At 46.2% G+C, this 20,835-nt stretch overlaps 1 protein-coding gene across 2 annotated transcripts in view; it reads left to right on the top strand.

Annotated features, from left to right (window-relative positions):
* CRTAC1 (cartilage acidic protein 1) overlaps positions 1 to 20,835 on the top strand; it is a 2,821,007-nt gene that overhangs the window by 569,751 nt on the left and 2,230,421 nt on the right. The gene's annotated exons all lie outside the window — the stretch shown is intronic.

The following is a 20,835-nucleotide window of genomic DNA, read 5'->3' on the forward strand; positions in this document are numbered from 1 at the left end:
GGCCCAAGGAGGACTTGTTGGGTTGGCACCGCCAGCAGCTGCAGGAATACATTCCTCCATCAACATGATGCCCCAGGCACATCAGCAACTGGTGTGGAGGTTGACCCTGTGTCCCGATCCACCACAGGTGGAGGTGCCACCACCGTCTGTCCCCTCAGTGCAGGTGTCGCGGACAGAGGAGCATCCACATCAGAATCACTCACCCCTGACGAATGGACCGATTCACATCCAACTCGACATTGTCGGCAGAGTGATCATCTGGGCTAGACTCAATGCCAATCGAAGACAAGATGGTCTGTAACACAATTGGATTCTCATGGCCTACCACCCCATGACCCTCACTTGTGCTGGGTTGCTGGTGTGATAGCAACCCTGAGTCTGGCATGACAACACTATCCTCTGTCTCCCTTGCGTCATCATCTGCAAAGTGGAGAAAAAGAAACATTAGAACACATGTCAGAAGCACATAACACACATATAGACATCACATAAATAGACAACACATGAAGCAGACGTCACACACAAATGAGGACCTGCCATGCGTCCAGTGGCCTTGAAATGCATACACATCCCTAAAGCATTAATTGATGTGTCTAAATACCCAAGCATACACAAGTACAAATTGTAGTATATGAACTCCATCAGACGCCACCTCTGTCAGGCACATGTCACAGGCATAAAAGACAGATGGAAACTAAGAGATTCAACACACTGTAAGCATTTCAGAACTGCTAATTGACCAATGCTGCAAGTGATTCGAAAAACACAATGACACAGGTAACATGCATGTAGACATGCATCCCTAATTCATCATCAGCAATATAGCTCCATCCATCTGCAGCTCAGTCCGTACCAGGTGGCATGGCCCAGTAAATATGGTGAATGTCCCAAGCAAAGCAAGGGCCTGCAAACAGGCATGAGGGAGCCAGTACCATCCGGGCTGTAGGACATGGGGCCTCCACAACACCCCTCTGGGCATGAGAGCCCATTGGGCTATGAATTTGCACTATTCCAGCATTACTTGTGTAAAATGTCCATGCCCAGGACCAACCATATTGGCTAAGTGGGCCTAGGCATACACATACCATACAACAGTGAACCTTCAGGATCATGCCAGTTTCACATGATGTGTGCAATGCACAAATCTCACCAGCATAAACGTCAAACAACTACATATTAGTCAGCAAAAAAGCTGCGGAAAAGACATGTGTAAATGAACACTTTCACAGACACATAAGTGAGTCCTCTGAATGTTGCACTACACAACGTTTAAGCTGCTTGCATATGTATATGTGAAAATGTCCAAAAACACCCATTTCCCCATACACCTGTATTGTCAACATGACCAGCATCCAATACACCAAAGCAAGCAGCTACAACGCTGCTTGTTAATGTATGTGGATGTGCACACATACACACGTGAAGGAAGCTCCACACTCATTACAACACGATTGGCAGGCTCCAATCAATCAGTGCCCTGTGCCAGTTGGTATAGCCCGCAGATTGACCAATCAACTCATCGAAACAACCACTATAGAGTTCCAATACTGAGTACATGTGTAACAGGATGCACCTGAGCCCGTCGCATTCAGAAGGGATGGAAAACTGACCATACATGCCAGGTCACTTTGACATTGCATCAGTGAGTAGGCATGTAGAACGGTGTGACACGGCTCAGAAGTGGGTTGATGCATTGCAGAACATGTGTACCTTACCCACTATCTACATGAACAAGTGCATTATGAGGTCCATCAATAAACCTGAAGGCAGTGCAAGGGCAAGTTCTTGCATCAGGTGCAATGTGCATGCAATGGGTAGCATTGCTACAAGCAACCCCCCACCCCCTAAGTGAAAATGCATGGAGGCATTGGATGGCAGCAAAAGGGTGGCCAGAGACCTGTGTATTGGCAGACAGTGTTGACTAATGTCAATTGCATCATCTGGGTCAACTGACAACACAGCAGATGATAATGGGACAGTAAGCAGGAGACATAATGAACCCTCAGTAGTACACCCGTGTGTGCAGAAGCCACAACAGCAGCTGAACAGAGTCAGTGGGCCTGAAGCAGGGGGAGGCCTGTGCCCCACACAGAATGTGACACCGTAAACATATGTGTGATGCAGGACTGAGCCAGAGTGGGCATGGAATGGATGGTCAAATGGCATGAAATGCAGATCATCCTGGACACATATTATGATGATCATCCAGTCAAGCACAACACATCACACAAGCAAACCACACATGGACTCGACAAACATGCAACAACACTCACTGGACGTAGCATCAAAGTCCAGCATCTCTCCCACTCCTTCGACCAATCCTGTCGGTATGAACCCCGCAACGACTGACTCGTGCGGAGTGAGGTCTTCCTCCTCAGGTGGTGGCCCACTGCCAGTCACCAGAGTCATGTTGTAATTAGAGGCACGCTTCGCCTTAGTACTGTGTTTCAGGTCATCCCAACGCTTTTTGCACTCTTGGGCTGTGCACACCTCATGGCTGAATGCACTCACACGATCCGCAACTTGCTTCCAGTGGGACATACGATGGGCAGTCGTAGTTTGACAATTCTGCCCCACTACAATATCATGGTTGTGGTCCTGCACATAGTCCACAAGGAAATCCAGTTCCTGCATGCAGAAAGGCTTCTTCCTCGACTTGCCGGAGGCCGGAGCTGTGTCTGGGGTCCCAGCCTCTACTGCAGGTGCAACCTTCCCCCTCTTGGACACTGGTCCGGACCCTGGTTGGCAAATGCCACCCTGATCAGTATGGGCTGTGGTGCTGGTGGAATGAACCGAGGGAGTGGCAGGTGGAACAAGGACGGAAGCCCTGACTTGCGCCAGTGGCTGCTGGGTGCCCTGGAATGGACCCTGCACAGCAACATCCGCTGTGCCAGGGTCATTGACCGGGACTGTCCTGGATAGTAGACTCACAACCGGGGTGGAGTCGGCTGCATCTGCCCATGCACTTGCCAATACCCGGCTGTTCGGGCCAGCAGATGACATTACTGCCTCAGGGACACATGCCTCGGTCAGGGCAGCCCTGCGTGAACATACGGTGTGCCTCATGACCTCCTGGAAATCATCCTGGGAGTCTTCAGGTGCCAACGCAGCCTGCACTGGCAGACCCTGAGCCTGGATGGTGGTGTCCACAGCTGCACCTGCAGCTACCACTCCCCTTGGGCCTGTTGCAGTCGATGAAACAGACTGCCGGGTCACATGGGCGCCAGTGCCAGATGCAAGAACTGCATCTCCTGGAGCCGCAGGGGGTGGTGGCATGACTGCAACAACACGTGGCACAACATCATGCCGAAGTGGCGCACCCCTGCTTCTTCCCCCTCTGCAGCCACCCTGGACACCCTGGAGTCCCCCTACTCCCTGGTCACCCCGGCCACGTCCCTGACTTCACCCGCCACATGGAGTATGCCCAGCTGAGGCACCCCTCACCTTTTGTGGCCTCCCAGCCATGGCACAGATGTAGTAGTGCCGGCAAAGATGTAGTAGTGCCAATGGGAAGTGTACACGACAATTGTCCTGGGCAATTGGGGTGAAGGGGGTGGGATACAAGATGTTAACAGCACCCCTGCACCTGCAAGGCTGTACGTGACCCCAGTGATGAAGTGACGGGTCACGCAGCGCTCAGGCACCCCAAAACTGCAGTAAACCCATGCACACAACCCCCGGTAGCCCATGTGTGTGGAATTAACCTCCAGCAGTACGCGGTGGCACCCAGGGACACAAAAAACACATATGCGTAGGACACCCAGGCTACTATGACCTCGAAAATGGGTACGCGATACACAGGGGCAACCGCTGTGGGAAAAATAGTGTGCGCAACTCACCATCAGACTAGCATGATAATGAACAATATGCGTAGCCAATACACCAGCCAAAAGAAGAGATATGTCCTTGATCCTCTGTGAAGTTGTGATGGCGCGAAACAACACGAAGTAGCAACTCACACGCTGTCTCCACGAAAGGCACTTACAGCGAACTGCTGGCCCCGCTCACCTTTAACCCGTGCTGAGGGAAACGCCTGTGCGTGTCACTTATCTTACGTGCCTAGGCCCTTTCCTCGGATTACACGCATTCACACGTGTATGTGTTTTTTGCCAAGTGCAGATCCACCCGTGCTGAGGGAAATGCCTTCGCATATCATGTCACATGCGTTCTTACACGCTAAGGGCCTTTCCTCAAATGACACGCTGACGTGCATTTATTTCACGTGCCAAATCACTCCGTATTAAGCTGGCCACGCGACAACACACAGAAGACCACACTCCTGCCCAGAAGGCCATTTTCCTGCACCCCAGAGCCCCGAGCACACTCCCACCTGGCATCTGCTGCTGCCTGCGTGCTGGCCACGTGGCCTGCTATTTGGTGCCTGCACGTCAGCCATCTTCAGGGGTCCAGTTGCTGTGACCACCCCTGCTGGAACAGAAGACTCCCGACTGGTATTCCATCGCTCCACAGCCCAGCCCCAGGACCCAGTTGCCCACCCACACCTGCCTCAGGGTTTGCCATGTCTGACACAACACCATCTGGCACCAGTGGCAACCCCCCAGCAGAGAGGCAGAGGGCTGCCAGCTTCAGTGCCAATGAAGTTGACATCCTGGTGGAGCAAGTCCTGGGGCTGTATGGTGCCCTCTTTGGAAGTTAACGCGCCAACAATGAAGGATGGAAGAGGATCTGGAAGGACATCGTGACTGCCATCAACATGGAGGGGGTGAAAGCCCACGCCATGCAACACGTCCGGAAGCGCTGGGAGGACTTCAGGTCCAGGACCCTCAGCAAGGCCCGGCATCTCTTGAAGGCAGGAGATGCTGAGGGGTGCCGGGTCCGCCTTACCAACAACCAGATGAGGGTCCTGGAACGTATACGCCCAGCGATCCACCTCCAGGTCTTTGAGAGGCAGACCTGTCCGGAGTCGAGCGGTAAGTGTACATGCGTACTGATTGGATGCTGTGCATGTTGAGGTGTGCCAGGAGTGTGCAGGGTGGACATATGTCTTGGTAGGCCCATGTATGCATGTGTATGTACAGGGACATGAGCCTGCCGCATGTGAGTCATGTCATGTGTGAGGCACATCAATGGTATATGGGTTCAAATGCATGGTGGCCAAATGCATGTGTGGGTGCACACATGTTTAAATGTCTGTGCATGTACTGTGGCATGGTTGTGGTGTGACACATGGATGCTGGTTCCACCTTCATGTATCTGCACAATGTACATGTGCATGTGTGTGTATTTGACAAGTGTGCCACTGTGATACACCATGGATGCATGAGACACTGACATGTAGGAGGCTGATTGGTAGATGAGACATGGATGGCGATGATATCCCTGTGACAGGTGGTGGAGATGTACATATGCATGTATGTCTGGTGGCGTGTGTGCATGTGTTTTGCACTCCCCATGTTGCATGTAACATCAGGCTAACCTTCGGAGGCTCATGCTGTTGTATGTGTATGGATGGTGCTGCCTGCTGCAACATTCCTGTTGATTTGCACATGTGTGTGAGTTCCAATGATATGTGTGTTGGGGAGTGTGATGCCATGTGTGTGTTTTACACTGCCATTCATGTGCAACTGTCATGTGTGTATCAGACCATTGTACAGTGCCCTGATGCCTGTGTTCTGTTTCTCCCTATCTGCAGCGTCAACTGATGAAGAGGGCGGAGATGGTGCTGTGCGTAGCGGCAGGGATTGCACCGCCAGCTGGAGACGCAAGGCCCAGCTCCCGTCCCGGGTTGTCATCTCGTCAGGGAGTGAGGAGTCTGGTGCTGCATCCATGGGCGCAGCTGCCGAGGGTAGGTCCAAGAGGCGGAGGTCGGAGGTGGACTCCTCGGCAGCAGAAGGGGCAGCTGAGACCACACAGGGACCTATGGAGGAAGATGGCCAGGTTGGTGGGGGGTTTGGTTGAGGAAGAGGCCGTGGAAGGGCCACACACAGGGTCTGGAGGGGGGATTCCACTGGTGCTAGTGGTACAATCCAGGGGCAGGGACAGGAGGCAGCACAGGCCGCCGCAGAGGTGCCTGTGTTTAATCCTGTCCCCAATCCTGTGACTTCATCATCCCGCATCAGCAGGGATGCCTTCGTCCAGACCCGTTCTCAGGGAGGGGATGCGCGAACAACAACTGGCCTTCCTCCCCCTGTGGACATGGCAATCCGGGACCGTGTTGAGCCTGTCCTGGCTGGGGTGGCGAAGCGTCAACGTGGCATCCGAGATGACGTGCAGGGTTTTCGTGAGGACTCTGCATGTTATTTGTGGTGCCTCATTAACCGTGTCAACCTACTAGGGCGGTTACCAGTGCTGGGTTCCTCCGTCTGCTGGACCTTGTACCGACCCCCTCCTCAACTGAACCCCCTATGCACCAGTCATCCTCTGTGCCATCTTTCGGCCCTAGTATCATCTGGTTACCCTGTGGAGCTGCCTCTGACCCAGCGGCCAGGCTGGTGGAGGACACATCCCTGCCACAGTCGGGAGTCGGAGGTCAAGCAGGGGTTGCCACCCCAACAAGTGGACCCCAGCAGGAGTAGGATGTGCAGGCATCAAGAGGCAGGGCACATGCACGGCAGCAGCAGGCTCAAGGTGGGAGCGATGATGGCTCGGGGCCATCAACATCAGAGGGGCAGGCATCGGCCGGGGGGCAGGGGGACCCTGGATTGGGAGTGTCTTCCGTGTGGCAGCTGTTGGGCCAGCAAATAGATGCGGAGCAGCAGCGGGCGGAAGAGGCACGTCTCACTGTGGTCAGGGCAGAGAACTCCACCCGCAGGGCACTGAGGCGGGCTGAGTGCCTCGAGGAAATTCACAGGGAGTTGGAGCTGGACATGGTATTATCCCTGCTAGACCTCAGGGCCAGGGAACAGGCCGGCCTCCAGGACGTTGAACAGGAGTTCGATGATACCCTGGCCCAGGAAATGAACAAGTGAGCCATAGGACTTACCCGCTGCCATTGTATATAGTTAATTAGTGTTAGGGTTCCTTTCTATTTTTCTTTCATTTGGGGTGCATGGACTATGCCCCACCTTTTTGTATATAGTTATTAGTTAGGTAGGGTATTTTGTAGGTTTCCTTTGGATTGTTGGGCTCATGCACCCTGGATTTTACATTGTTAATAGTTCTGGACTTGATTTGACTTGATTGATTTTTTTTTTACCCACGGAGCAATGATTTTCTTTTTGTTTACCCTTGGATTCGGTTTGATGGACGAACGCTTTGGAGCCTTTTTCTTTTGGATTTATTTGGATCCTGCATTCATATATTTTTCATTCATTTTGGACATGCAGCCTTTTGTTCATTATTTCTATTATTGTGTGATTTTCTTACATTCCCTTGCTTTTGTATTTAATACATTTTGGTTTCATACTTCATTTGTGTGGTATTCTCTCATTGGTTTCATGCATGTCACGATGTGGGTTTTCTCATTCACTTGCACCCATTGTGTGTGTGTGACAGACGTGTATTGATGTGCATACTTGCCATTTGGGATCTATCATGACATGGGGATTTCAATGTGGGGTGGATTGAATACTTGGTTGGGTGTTTGGACTGGGGTGGCGTGGGGTGGGATTTGGGTGGCCATAAGGGACATGAGTGTGGATCGTGATGACGTGTTGGGGGGAACATTAGTCGTGGCCTGATGGCAGGTGCCCTTCACTGCTGGGTGTTTGGGGTTGCAGGGGGACATGAGTCGGGGCCTGCTGGCAGGTGCCCGTAACTGGGGGTGGGTGGATGGGTGGGGGACATGAGTCGGGGCTCACAAGTGTGCTCACAAGTGCATGGTGCCATGTGGGCTGCCTGCAGGTCATGGGGAGGGGGGAAACCGCACACCCGGGAGGGCCCACAATGTCAAATCCTGTGTGAAACTCCCTGTGTACCCCCGAAATACACGTACCCCGCTCGCACAGTGCCTATCGCGTGTGAAACTCCACACGTACCCACAAGTACCCATACCCCGCTCTCACAGGGCCTATCGCGTGTGAAACTCCATGCGTACCCAACAAATACACGTACCCCGCTTGCACAGGGCCTATCATGTGTGCAACTCCCCACGTACCCCACAAATACATGTACCCCGCTCGCACAGGGCCTATCGCATGTGAAACTCCCTCCGTACCCCACAAATACACATACCCCGCTCGCACAGGGCCTATCGCGTGTGAAACTCCACGCGTACCCACAATACCCATACCCCGCTCTCACAGGGCCTATCATGTGTGAAACTCCCCGCGTACCCAACAAATACACGTACCCCGCTCGCATAGGGCCTATCGTGTGTGAAACTCCACGCGTATCCCACAAATACACGTACCCCGCTCGCACAGGGCCTATCATGTGTGCAACTCCCCACGTACCCCACAAATACATGTACCCCGCTCGCACAGGGCCTATCGCATGTGAAACTCCCTGCGTACCCCACAAATACACATATCCCGCTCGCACAGGGCCTAACACGTGTGCAGCTCCCCGCGTACCCCACAAATACACATACCCCGCTCGCACAGGGCCTATCCCGTGTGAAACTCCACGCGTACCCCACAAATACACGTACCCTGCTCGCACAGGGCCTATCACGTGTGAAACTCCCCACATACCCCACAAATACACGTACCCCCCTCGCACAGGGCCTATCACGTGTGAAACTCCCCACATACCCCACAAATACACGTACCCCCCTCGCACAGGGCCTATCGCGTGTGAAACTCCCCACGCACCCCACAAATACACGTACCCCGCTCACACAGGGCCTATCACGTGTGAAACTCCCAGCACACCCCACAAATACATGCACCCCGCTCGCACACGCCCTATCGCGTGTGAAACTCCCTGCGTACCCCTCAGAATACACCTACCCCTCTCGAGCTAGTGAAATCGCGTGGGAAAAGTCCCCCCTGTGGTGTGGGCTGCCTGTGGGGCATGCACTGGGGTGATGGGTTGCCTGTGGGGCATGCACTGGGGGATGGGCTGCCTGTGGGGCATGGGCAGGGTGGATGGGCTGCATGCGTGTATTCTGAGGGGTAAGCGGGGGGGTTTACATGCGATTTTGCTAGTGCGAGAGGGGTATGTGTATTCTGAGGGGTGCGCAGGGAGTTTTACACACGTTTTCATGGTTGGGGTCTGTATGCTGGTCCACTGGCCTTTGGGCCATGTACTGGATTTGTGCGCTGTTCATGGCACACGGGGCGGGGTTGGGGGCATAACTGGCGGTGCTGCAGGGTCGCTGCGCCACTCTGCACCACGGCTGCTTATGGATGTTTCAATCCATGAACACGCTGTGCGCCTAAATGGTTTTGGTGCACTCGGCTGGTGCAGACTGCCGCACGCGCACTCTGTGCCCCAGCTGCGTGCGCCACTTGTGCCCCAATTTCTATGAATTACCCCCTAAGTAACAATAGATTGATTTAGAGGTGCAGGGGAGAAAACACAGTCCTGGCACATGGGCTGAACCATTGCAATCAAGAGAGAAAAGTTCCCCATGGTGTGGGAACTGGCGTCCCCTGCACACTATGGTAAACCAAATAAGGCCAAAAGAAGAGATAGGCATAAGGTATCATAGAAATACATGGGAAATACATGGTGAGTCATAAATACATCATGACAAAAAATCCTTGAAGTTCACTTTCGTTGTCACAAACAGACGAAATTTAAAATAAAACCCAACGCATGTTCGAGAGGTTAAACTCTTCATCAGGGGTATAGTTCTTTATAAATGCTGAAAGTAATAAGAAAGAAACAAATGCAAGTGACCATTCGGATATTGCAGTAATTGTATCTAATACACGTAATAATGATGTTATATATAATGATACACCATAAGCTTGATACATCACCTCGTATATGTAAAGTTCAAAAGGGAGCCTGGTTGTGTGTTCCTTTGGGTTCCCTATCCCTTACTGGGTGTGTTTCCATGTAATCCACAAGCATACAGGAGATCTATGTCTCCCGTATGTTTTGGACCATTTTACCCATTCAGGATGCACTTTTCTACCTTTCATTTTATGCAGGGACTTGGAGTTACTTACCTTGAATTCATTCTCTGGATACTCTCTGTTTTCTCTTAACATACCTCACCAGAAAGAGACCCAGGTGAGGAGTAATAAACTGTATTTTCTATCCCTACGGATATTACTCTATTGCACCAGCAGTTGTTTCCAGTCCAGTGGCTTTATTTGTTTATTTCCTTAGGATTTTTGTGTTTGGTACATTGAGGGACCCACAAGACAGTGGTACACCTTTTTGGCTAGGATTCCATGATCCCAGTAGTGGTAAAGAAGAGTCCACGGATTACCTTGTTGTACTTCGCCCATTAAAAGTTGTACTTACTCGAACAGTGACCGCTTATTGGTTCCTGTCCCTTCTATAGATTTTTATCTGATCCATTCACGGAATACTCAAGAATTGACCAATGGTCCCAGACTCAGAACCAGACTCCCGTTGGAACTTTACATAGTTTACAGAGTTTATATACACATACAGGTTTCTTTCTCTGGCCCATGAACACTGCCCAGTACAGGGAAATCTACGGACAAAGACAGGGTCACTGTACAGAATTCTATCCGCTCCATACCAGGACTCATTGAAAAGCCATGAGTGTGCCTTAGTGAAGGAATTCCTTGTGTTATGCTGAAGGCAACATTATTAAGATTGTTTGTTGGGCTACTGACGGCATATTATATTTACAGAGTTGTGTGCAAGTAGTGCCAGGATATTGCTCTACTAGCATCATGGTGGAATCAATCAGACAGTTGCACCATATAGACCCCTTGCTCCACAACTGCAATCACAGCCACGAGCTGCCGCAGAGATGGGCCAAAACAGGTGGTGCAGACAGAAAAGATCTGAATTTTACAACCATGAACTTTCTCACTTTTAATCCCCATCTGTGTGTGGTTGTCTGCACAGCCACTTCACATCAGAGGATTCCCTGGCATTCATTGTGTGAAGGCAATTTTATATAAAAAAAATATTTTTTGAACATTATTGATTGCATTATTTCCTCAGAATTGAGGCTACTAGTCACCCCCTGTGTACCCGGAACCAGTTCTCCTGAATGTACAAGTTTTCTTTCTGTGGCAATAGTGCGTTATACGTAAAGCCAACCTGAATGTTCTTATGTGTGAATGATGGCATATATTGGCACAGCTCGCATGGACACGTTTTCGTTCGATGTCATTGATGCATTATGGGAAAAGCCAATATAAGTGTTCCTTTGCGAAAATTATGGCATATTTTGTCACAGTAAGCATGCATGTGTTATCTTAAGGGTATCAGGTAATATTATCCCCATATATATGGTCGCCGTAAATAATATCGCCGGGAAAAGGTTGTGGCGATATTATATGGGTGACCATATATATGGGGACAGGGGCAACAAAAAAATAAATACAAAATAAATAAATAAATAAAAGAAAAAACGTTTGGGGGTTGCGGGCGGTGTCCCTCGCATGTTCTATCCAATAATGTTGCCACAAAAAAACGCCATTTTTCAGCGATATTTTTGCATGGCGAGATTTTTGTTGCAACATTATTACATGGAACCATCTTAAGGCGGCATTACTGGCATAATTTGGCAAACCCAGCATGGGCATGTCTTCTTGTAAGAACACGGGCATAGATTGTGGGCAAATACATTTCAACATACTCGACTGTACTTTTGATGTACTGTTATCTATTGGATTTTTTAACCCGTTATCCTACACTTGATTGCAAATGGATATGGCTTTCAACCAATTTTTCACATAATGTATACAGTAATATACATACACTAGCCTATTATTTTAGGGGATTTCCCGGGGGAGAACCCCCAGCCCTTTGTTGAAGTTTCCATGACTACTCTCAGTCACTTGCGTATGTTGGTGCGAAATACCACGGCCATGAATGAAAACATTCCCCTGCTTTGTAAACACATGTGGTTGTTAAGAATGATCAACCCCACATATAGCACACACATCAGATCAAATCGGCTGTCAATCAAGCATTCTCCCTCTGCATTGGTACACCAGGTTCACTGCATTAACTGGTTCAGGACAACCTAGGAACTATGTAGTTACCATATTCTTGCTTGGTTATTTTGGTTATTTTTAAATACTACCCCAATACTACCCCAAATGTTTAGTAAGTTGTCAATTTACTATCCAGCTGTATCTCGAAAATACAGTAGTCCAAATACTGCTGTATTCAGCACCTGTGATCCACACTAGCAATATGTAATTTACAGTAAAACTACATATATCAATCGATATTCACCGTTTGAAGTGTTACCAATCAAATGAAGTCAGGTTGCCTGCTCCATGCCAGTTTCTTCTTTCAGCTCATATCATTTCATTGTTCAACCCCACATGTGAACATCAGGAATAAACTAAAATGTCCAAGGTTGCTTTTGTCAACTTTTTGTTGCATTGCAGCCACTAAAACGATATGGAGGAATGGACCAACAAACGAATTTGAATCAACCTACCTCTTCTATATATAATAACGGAACGTCTTTTCGTCTGCGATCTCATAGGTGTATTCTCTGAGTAATTAACTTTTGAAAGAAAAGGTGTAAACTAGCACAGCTGCAAGCCTTATAACTTCCTGTCTCACATTTCTCTGATATGTTGTTAATTGACCCGCTCATACCACTGTCCATTCTGTGCCACCCTTTTTCATGGCTATACTGGTTGGTAGAGTTTAAGTTCAGGTCCACCAGTGTTTTTAAAAATATGGTAACCGGTTATCTTCTTAGAGCGAACCCATTTTCTTTTTGGTGTGCCACTGATTTATATATTACACTGGCTCTTTGCTCACTGCTTACTAGGCTTGTTCCCTTTCTAGTCTGCTATGTCTCATCAGGTTTTGCAACCACTGAAGCCCTTTTTACATTATGGAGCGTATCAGAAATACATTAGTGAGAAGGATAACTGCCCAGAAATCTCATCTATAAAGCAAAATAGTTTTTTGTGCCTAATGTCCATATTAGTGGCATAGCACTAAATGTGGGGCCCCCTGTGATCCATGGGAAGCCCCCCAAAGCCCAGCAACAAAGCATTGGTAGCACCACACTGCAGACTGGCCTGGACCACCATGCACGTGCAAATCGCACGATGAGCATGCTTCAGCAGGGGCACGCTATGCACTGAACTAGGAGGGAGATATAAATCTGTATTTTAATCAAACCTTAAATCTTTCGTCTAGCGTAGAAACAAGGGGGCTGTGCTTGGATCCAGGCACCCAAATGTACCAGCCATCTCTGGCGTGGCCAGTAATATTACCAGGTCTCAAGTCGAGGGTACACGCTGGGAGACGGAGTCCACCAACTTTATTCAGAGGGTGGACTCAGTGCCTCCAGCTGAAAGAGAACCATTGAATGTCCTCTTTGAATTTATGAATTAAACCAGACCTCAGGGATCAAACCGCAGTCATCAGGTTTGTGAGCGGACACTTCACCACTGCACTATGTAACCTGATGAAAAATAACAAAGAACTAAAGGTGAAATGTCCCATTTCGGTACTGCAAGTTCCAGGGAAAATATTTGTTTTGATTCTTGGAGTTTAAAACATCCACACCTTTTAATGTTTTCAAAAACACTATTAGAAGAAAATATCCTCTCTTGGTTTTGTGTGTGTGTGTGTTGATTTTATGAAAGGCAAATGCCATTCGTCCTGTTGAATTTGGGTAGTAATGCCAAGCCAATTTACTGAAATGTGCATGTTTCACTCTGATATGCTAATTTCTGGTGACATCACATACCTTTGCGTTTGTTGATAGGTCCCCCGCCCCCCACTTAAATGTTTAGGACTTGACCCCTGAATATTACAAAACAAATAATAATGCAATAAGGAAACATGTTCATGCTGGCTCTGCAGGTGTCCCCATACACAAACATTCTCTTGTTGGCTTTGCAGTTAATGAAAAAAATCTCCTGCCACATGAAGAAAGCATGTTACTGCTGGCTGGTCCAAATGCCTGCCTATCTCCCTACACCATCAAGTAAGGATACTCTTCAAGTTGAATGTACCCTCAAAGCCAGTAAAACATGCAATGCTACAAAAAGGAGCAATGTTTCTATACCCTATAACGTCCTCCACCAAACAGCCCTCCATGTAATAACATTCATCAAGGTGACTTTGCCCAAAAATGCCAGTAAAACGTGTAAAAAAAAAAAACATGTTCCAATGCCCTTTGCATGGGCCTCAGGTTTGCACGCACACTTTCATACCCATTCACCACCAGTCACTCAGCCAATGGCGGCTGGTGAATCTTTTCGTTGAAGGGGCTAAAACATTTCCCACGAATATGCCATAGTGAGCGCGCGGAGAGAGGAGGCCAAACCATCCAAAGGATACCCTTTGTCCCCCTAAAATAAATGTTTGAATAATGGGTTAACATGGTGCATTATACAGCACACTTTCTTAGCAAAGTAGGGTAAAAAGCCAGAGTGTTTGCAATTTATTTTTAGGGTAACTCCTTTCCAAAAATCCAATACATGCAAATCACCAACAGGGCACATGAACATTAATACTTTAATTGATGCAATGCTTTGCAATGAAAAATGCCATCCCACAATAAGAGAACATGTCTAAACTGGCTGCACAATATAGGCCCGTCTAGACACCTAATAACACTTATCATGTTTGCTTTAGACTTGATGATGCTCAGTAAAACATGCCATGCCACCTGTATGACAAATGTAAAGTTGGAATTGTCCCAAAATGACCCAGAATTAGGAGCCAAAACATTCTCAAAAATAGAGTAAACAAACTGCAGAAAGAACACAGCTTTTGAACCAGAACAGCTGGAAGAGAGCATACAACATTACATTTGAACACCGGCTCACACTACCATTTGTGGCCAAACTATTTAAAGCTGCAAGCCACAATGTTTGCATATTTCCTAAGTGTTACAATAATTCAAAACTTAAGAATATCATTGGCTATGCATCACAAAGCCCCTTTAGAACACTATGCATCCTGCTCTCTCATTGGCAGATCCACCTTTGCCTTTACAAGAAATCCCCACCCTCAACCATGACCACATTCATGTTTGGACCGTGTTTATTGGCAGGACCATATGAGGCATTCTGGACAAGTAAGCTCTATACTAATTGTATAATAAAACTGTGTACATAACTTTGAGCCTTTGCCTTCTCACTGAGATTTAACCAATGGGAACGTGGGAAACAATAGAGAGGACAGATATGTTGGGAAGCCCCTGAACATTCTAAATATGTTCCCCTGTATTTAAAGCCCTATACCTGCACACCATCTGACTGTGACTCCCATCTCGACACAAGCCACAAACCACTACACCATGACCTTCCCACTATCTTTTTGATGGGCCGCCAAGGTGAGGGACCGCTGTTTGAATTTCATTTTGTCCATTTTCTTCAATTCATCAAGGCAGTTACCTCACTAAAACAGAGCCTTACGTAGCTGTGTTAACGCTCTATCTTTGTATGTTGGCACTAATAACTTGTTCTGTCCTTTGTGTATTTGTCGCCTTTTGCCTTGGATGGCACCTGCTTGTCTGGGAGTGGGTTCAAGTTATGGGGGCTGCTTCCTTTGCAACAATTATTCAGTGTCTGCTTGTCCTACCCAAATCATCTAGGCCTTGAGGCGTCTGCACTTACCACAAAACAAAATTCAATTAAAAGGGCCATTATTTCTGAAAAGCAATATAGCAGAATAACATGTGTGGCTTGTATCCCTGGTGTTATACTAAAATGCAAGTATCAGGAATTTAACCCAGTGACATTTTTGACACAAACTGGTTAATTATCTGAGATAAGAGTTATGCAAGAGGACCCATCAAAGGGCTACCCAATAAGGTCCTAAATATACCTCTGAATCTGGATACTGAAATACAGTTCTCTGCATTCAGAACAACTTAGTGTCGAAACATGTATCGGCTGAATACAAGAATAAACTGACCAGCAAACACTTTGTATGGACTCTGTCAACATACTTTAATGATAACCTATGTATATTATGAAGACACTATTATTGGACTGTGCGCGACTACCTCCCAACAATTTCTAAATTTTCAAACTTTGGGTGATTGGAGTCTACCGCCCGCTGAAGGGTACACAGCCAGCCTTAACAACCGATTCCAGGACTAGAGCGCACCTACCAAACGACGATACCCGTCCTTTTATAACTATACTAACATGACTGTTCTCTTGCTCACAATAACCGATAGCAGCTCACACTGTCCAAATACAAATTCCATAATGGAGGCCCGCTGGAAGTTCACCTCCATTTCTGAGCCACAACAGCAATGTTTTGTGGGTATGCAAATCAGCCCAAATGCAAACCTTTTTCTCCAGAAGATTGTCTTTGTCTAAGAGGGCAGTGCTACTTGCTACTGACAGAGAGAGGGGTATTACCGATCCTGTTTACTAAAAACCCTGCAGTTCATCTCCCTTAAAGTGACAGCACTGCTTTCAACACCAGGTGACAGTTCCTGTTTAACTGTGATGGATTAATTTGCTATGAACATGGAAGGATGGGGAGGATTTCTCTGCAAGTCCTGATGTGTGCACTTTCCCCCATAGACATCAACATAGTTTTGAAAGGTCTGGTGGATGGGCCTCCACCCAGGAACAGCATGTGGTGATTCCCTAGCTCACCATAGGAATTTAGAGAGGGTTGTCTGTGAATACCCCTTTTACCTCCTCTGTGCCCATAATCCATTAGCTCAAGGTGGCACACAGCCTCTGTGAAGATCCCAACATTGGATCCCAGGGTCAGTCAGGGAGCATTGTCACAAAGGGCATTACCAAAAGTATTTGACATAATAAAGATTGACAATTAGTAAAGGAGAAGAGTTTACACTGATTCCCTGCATGCATGATTCTTTCCCCATTAATTGTTAATTGGCAAACAGAGCACATACCACATCTGTTGTAACCCTGTATTGGTGGCAAACTCTGCCTTGACGTAAGACAGCATCTGGTTCTCTGTTTGTTTTGACACACAATTCTCAAAGATGCTTGCCCTTTCAAAGGCAAGGGGAGGTTGGCATGTGGTATCTAAGACATCCTGTACTAGCTGCCAATTATTCTGAATACATTTCTGAATTTTGTTGGCACAAACTAATCTCAGAACAATGTCTCTGTTGTATTCCTCTGCTCTGGAGAGCTGTTCCAAGCTCTTTTATTCACCTGATGTATTATTTTTCATGAATAGACTCTCTGCCCCAACTTAGTAGTTAATTTCCTGGCATGGAGGTAATAATCTTGCTATCTACTGTAATACTGTGTTTGCTGAGCCTAACAAAGCACTTCCATTGTGAGCACTGAATAGACCTATCTCTCTTGTCAACATTGATAAAACATTATTACGAAGCTGACAGCGAACAGCATATAAAGGATAAGGGCCCATCATATTGAAGTGGTCGAGACAGGCTTTGTCTGGCAGGGCAGGATGTGCTGAAAATATATAAGGTTAATTCTGTCAGTGCAGACACTGGTGTGTCTAACTCTGTGGTGCCACTACTGCTAAAACGGTGCAGTGTAAGGCTACTGCGATCGCACCGCTACAGGCATTTGGCATGCACAAGCTCTATCATGAAGTTCCAGGGTCAATGGGATGTAAAAATATAACAAGATGCATTCTCAGGGAAGAGAGGCATGACCGAGGAATCCATGGCAATAGAGCCCTTAGCATCAAATATTAGGAAAAAGGAAGGCATAAAAGGGATTTTGATTGAACGTATATGTTGGCTCCTTGCAGAGGATGGCCTTCAATATAGGGTTACACACTGAATGCTGTTAGAACGGAACTAATTAAACTATGAGGCTTGTGGGTGCGTGGGGTCTAAGATATTTTAGAATCACATGGTACAGCACTTCTGAAGGTGGGTGTGGACAGTCGGAACATCAAACACCTGGGAACAATGATCACAATATGTATGGATGTGCTCTATGGTTAGAACCATAACATGCCCCACTGTTAAATATAGTTTATGGAGACCTAGAAGATTATCTCTACCCCATAATACATTATAAGGACAAATTGAGCTTTGAAATATGAAAGTGTTCCTCTCTACGTCCACTTAGTCTTCTGGGTACTTCAGAACCTCTCTCAAAACAGTTTGCATTGCAATAGGAAGCAGGAAGATGGACTGAGGATTCCTAAATAGTGGTCTACTTCCATGCAGTCACTCTTTTGGGAAATAGCTCAAGAAGGGCTAGAAAGGGCTACGGTATACATGGAAAGCCATTATTAAACCCTGACACAATAGGTGTGATTTTGATATCACAATATCTACACAGAAATGGATCTTGAAAGACTAACCATAGGTTAACATGACACAAACACTCAATCAAAGGCATACACTGCCAATGATCTGTCATTTGGACACTGAGAAACTTTATTTATTTACGTGTTTGTGTGTTTGCTTGTTTGTTTCTCTTTCTCTTTTGTATGGCACAATACATGGAGAGTGGACAGCTTCAACAGCAAAGAGGTAGGCAGGGAATGACACAGAATCACATAAATGGAAGAGGGAGGGAGGGATAGGCTTCAATTGTGGAGAAATAACATGCTTGCAATCAAGTATAACTGCACTGCATTGCATATTTACTTTGCATTAATAGTGGGTCGTGATGCACCCCCAACATATTTGGCGAGATCTCGTGTTGCGTGGCATGCTATACTGTACAATTGATTGACCTTAGGATTTAGTGTCAGACTTTGTTATAAACCTGCAGCCATGTTCATATTGTAGTAGATTCAATTTCTATTAGAAATATTCATTTTCCAATCGATCAGAATTTGGCACACAAATATAACCCTTCAGAATACAATTCTTTACTAACATCTACATAGACGTAGATACATCTTCACGATTCTGCATTCATTTACATTGGGTGATGGGATGAAACAAATGATCATGTTGCGATTCTGTGATAAGCAGCAAGCCAAGGTATGTTATTATCAACTTCTATATATTTATAAATCATAATAACGTGCAAGTCATAAAAAGAAAAGGGAAAACAAAGTTCTGCTAATGCAAAATGTCAACCCTATTGTGTGCAGGCAGAACATGTGCAAATATTCCTTTTAGAGACAATAATGTGCGTCTTAAATGGTTATTCTGCGTAGCATCTGTGAACATTTCTATCAGCCATTTATGGTGACAAAATGCACTCCTGCCAATGCAGTTAGACACGCTTGTCATAGCTTATATTGCATTGCCTATTGCTAATCCCATAATGGTTGTATAAATCTACTCATCCTCTGCAGCCTTCTATAGATAGTTTTCCTTCTTGTAGTTTGTTTATTTGGAAGAAATTCCATAAAACAGTACAAAAGAGAAAACACATATTAAAACAATTGCCTCAGCTGTTTATAAAAACAACACTATTACAATAAAATAAATAATGCTCTGACAAGGAAGCCAGATATGTTACAAATAATAGGTCTGTGCACAAGTCCATGGCATCAATTATTGTCTGCATATTTAATAGCTTAAACAAGGGGACTAGCCATGATCGATTGATGCCCTTCAGATGAGGGCACCAAAAGAAAAGATAAAACAAATCCTCAAATGAGAGCTTGTACATCGGACATAGTGTAGAATTAGATGCGTTCCAATTGCATGTTAAACTCATAGCGGTGAGATTTTCCCAGCAAAACCTGGTATAGAAGGATCTATAGGTATGAAATTGAAAAGGTATGGAAATCCAAGCAAGGTATTTTACAGGACCAAAAGATGTTTTGGTTGCCATACATTGAATGATGCATGTTTTCTCATATGCTCCTTCTCAAACATCCCTTAGAGCCCATCCATATAAGTGTTCTTCAAAGTACTAGAGGTAATATCTACAGTTGACTCAAGACTATCCCATATGTAGCCCATCCCTATCTTGAGTAATGTGTTTTTTTATGTGGGAAAACCAAGGCCAATGTTTGGTCTTATTGCTTTTTACTGCATAAATCATTACGCAATTAACTCACCCTCGTCCACAATTTAAGACAAAAAAGTATGGGTTTAATCCTAACCGTAAAAGTATGGATTTAATCCCAATGGTAAAATCAACCCATTACGCCCAATTCTTAAGGAATTTGTTTTCACGTATAACCGGTCTTTACCAGTCTTTAACTTGCAAGACCACACAGTCCTCCTCCATAAAGAGCAGCTCATAAAGCCTGGTCTTGTTACACTTCAAGGGTAGGTTTAATAACTTTTCAAATAACTTTGCCTCCAAATTGTTTATTATTAAAACACACCCCCACATAGTCAAAGTGTGACACCTGCTGAAAATAACTGGGGGAGCTTTCCAATTATAGGTCATGAATTCGGACTTATTTTCGTTTATTATTAGTTCTTTGAATCTACAAAGTAAAGTAAAAAATAAATGCTAAGAGTTTTCCTTAGGCCAAAGGGCGAAGTACAATGAAGGACAGAATCGTCCACAACAAGGTGGATACTTAAGCTTTCGATATTTGTTGTTGGGGCATCTACAGAGGAGTTTAGAAGTGTGACAGCAATGTAGTCAATAAAAAGAGAAAATAATACACGTCATAACTCAGCCTTGGCACACACTTTTAGATACATCAAAGGAATCAGTTGTTTGTCCTACTTGGCTCATCTAACTGAAGCCACATTCTCTCTGTATATAGCCTTTATAGTGTATAACGGTTCCAGGGAAATACCCTGGTGTGCTAAGGATGACCAGAGTAAATCACCCTTTACATTGTCGAACGCTGCTCAGAGATTGACAAACAATAGACAGAGAGAAACATTTTGTTGCATAAAGTACTTTTGACGGACCACAGCCAATCTAAAAGACTCTTAGATAGTTTGCATCAATTTTTCAAAAACCTGTGTGGACTTGAGATACAATT

This window comes from Ambystoma mexicanum, chromosome 8 (assembly GCF_040938575.1).
Source record: "Ambystoma mexicanum isolate Mex_15411 chromosome 8, UKY_AmexF1_1, whole genome shotgun sequence".
Taxonomy (NCBI): domain Eukaryota; kingdom Metazoa; phylum Chordata; class Amphibia; order Caudata; family Ambystomatidae; genus Ambystoma; species Ambystoma mexicanum.